We start from the raw sequence: 2,769 nt of genomic DNA on the forward strand, positions 1-2,769 counted from the left end.
ATGTAAGTAGATGTACTTGTTATAGACATGCTCTAAATAGTTTCATGATAATCAGACAATCATCCGAAACCAATAATATTGAAAATTTTAATATTAATTTGAAATACAAAATGCCTACAATAAATCAGCTCCGAAAAATCATACGATACCCGGAAAGCATGATCCTGAAAACGGAGGACCAAATTAAATTATCCGGGCCAATGGCCCGGAGGACCAAAATGTGGCGGCAGTGGGGGTTCAAAAGTGAACTTACCAATACTACCGGCCATTAATAAATTAGGACTGGTTCCGCTTCCCCGGGTGATCGTATGACTTTTCAGATCTTAACACTTTAAATAAAAAATATCATGTGTTTTACGGTCTCAGGGGACTTGGTCCCTGGCAATGACTATTGAGGAAATGTTCCCAAGCATTGCCTTAACTGAGACTGGCTATTCCAAAATGAACAATACATTTAATTTGGGAGTTATATATAAAAAAAATTAATTATTGATAAGAAAGTAAAATATATTGAGGAAAACAAAAATAACTGGTAGAGAAATTGGTATGCCAAAAAATATAATAATAGTGTTAGTGAGTTAGATCCAATTTTGACTATGGTTGCCATCGCTGAGATGAGACGCTGATGATGTGAGTCACCGTTTTTGATTATTGAAAGAGGTAAGATGCTTCCTTACTTGAAATGAGTGGTGAGACCATGATATGGATAGGTGTCACCTGTTGGATCTGCTGATATGGGCCGACTTCTGTGCTGGGTGCCGCCATCGCCACACTCGTCCTGTCTATCAGGCCATGCTTCTTCTAGCGCTGGTAACAGAGTGGGCCCGGTACTTGGTGGCATCCTCAGACCCCAACTTCAAGGGATTATCCCTACCAGGGCTGGCTGTTCCTGCCTTCCCAGACGGCGCCAAATTTCAAATCCAGTTAAACCTAGTATCTCTTAGGTTCAGTCTCTGGCCTGAACAATATATATAAACAGAAGGATAAAGAAAATGATCATAATCAAACTATATGTATGAAAAAATAACTAAATAAAATAATATAATCTCTAGTCACATTTACACTCTTATAGAGCAGAGCTCAAAAGATCCTATCTCGTCGCATCACTGGTTTTTTTTTAGTATATTAACTCCATTTAATAAAAATAATTATAGCAGACGAAGAAATAAACTTAAGGCTATAAGACATCTTTATAATTATTATACTTTTACCGCATATAATTATTATATCTAAGATAAAATTCATCCAATAAACATTTACTTTTTAAGCTTTTATATTAATTGAATAACTAACTAGTTGAGATATGGAGATTAGTTCTTAATAACGTTTTTCTGTAACGTACCTTTTCTGGTTCTTGATGTAGTCTAGATGAAGGGAATAAAATAAAGCCCTTGAAGTTTCAACCTGGGATTCTGGGATTTTACGACCTATAAAGCATAGACCTTCTCTGGCTTGCAGGAGATGTATTTGTTTCAGCAAGCTATGGCAGAGAACTGCAGTAAATCCAAACGACCTAGGAGAGGTATAGTCGTAAATAGGAAGATCAGGTAGAATAAAAACATAAATAACATTGGAAGGACTAAGAATTATTAACATCACAGTAATTTGGGAATGAGAACTACTTCTTGAACAACAGTAGTGCAAGCAGGTGATTTGTTCAGGATCACTCCCAACCTCTAAATTTTTCCCTTGATTGAGGGCACCCACTTTATAGAGGCTATGTGTGCCTTTATTGCTCTCGAACTCACAGCGTTGACTTATAGCTAAAGTAACAAAATAAATAATTTGCTCAACAGCAAAAGGATCAATCAGCATTATTTTAATTATCAACTTATTTTTGCATCCTACGTTTTCCTTCACAACAGACTAAGGCCCTCTGGCTGAGTCAAGATTTAGTTTAGTCTTGAATTTCATATACCTTAACGTACTTAAAGTCTTTATGTGGAATAAATAGATGCCGTTTAAGATTTAATAGAAAAATAATATTCGAAATTTAGTAAACAATAAATTGAATTTTAAAAATAAGGAATATTTTTAAAAAAAATCTTCATGCTGGACCCAGAATGATACAGAGATTATCGACCTAGCACCTCTATGCTTTCAGCATCGTATCCTCATTAGCTAGAGACAGCTAGGTGGCTCTTTAACTGACACGCAACACTTTCATACCGGAAACTATTAAGATGTAGGAGTCAAGAAATTCATCAAACTAAGTACCAGTTTAACTTCATTAACTAAATTCGCTGACATCACTCGGCTACTTATCGCTGGTTTAATTAATTAATTCTACCTTTTCGGATCAACCGCAATACTCACCAACAACAATTAGCATATCTGTACACTTAATAAAATGTTTAAAACAACACCGGCTCAGTTAACTTGTAGTTGTCCCCAGCTTGTCGATGAGACTCAAGTAGGTTAAATACAATATAACTAAACCTTTTAGACTTGATTGATTGTAAATCTACTTCCAAAGCATATGCAGAACCATAACGAAATGGCATAGGACAGCTTCTTGCTCTTACAAAAGTATGAGAACTGTCTCAAAATAAATTTATGAAACGTTATTAATAACAAATTTCATTGCTAAACAATTTAAAATTTAGTGCGAATTGTTATCCGATGGTTTATTATTTATTTTTATTACATTCTGTCTTATATTTATAGACAATGGAAACATTTGAAAAATTAAAGAACTCATAATTACCATATTTACAAATACATAAATTAAATGATAATAAAATAAGAAATAGGAGAATAAAAAAATTA

The 2,769-nt window shown here is 34.2% G+C and overlaps 1 long non-coding RNA gene across 1 annotated transcript; it reads right to left on the reverse strand.

Annotated features, from left to right (window-relative positions):
• Positions 1–486: 486 nt before the first annotated feature.
• On the reverse strand, positions 487–1,507 carry LOC136796871 (uncharacterized). Its single transcript, XR_010844652.1, has 2 exons — positions 1,343–1,507; positions 487–958 (listed from the first exon to the last, which is right to left on the reverse strand). It is a non-coding gene; the product is annotated as an uncharacterized lncRNA (long non-coding RNA).
• Between the last annotated feature and the right edge of the window lie 1,262 nt (positions 1,508–2,769).

This window comes from Halyomorpha halys, unplaced genomic scaffold (genome assembly GCF_000696795.3).
Source record: "Halyomorpha halys isolate HHAL.00 unplaced genomic scaffold, Hhal_1.1 Scaffold1170.1, whole genome shotgun sequence".
Lineage (NCBI taxonomy): Eukaryota > Metazoa > Arthropoda > Insecta > Hemiptera > Pentatomidae > Halyomorpha > Halyomorpha halys.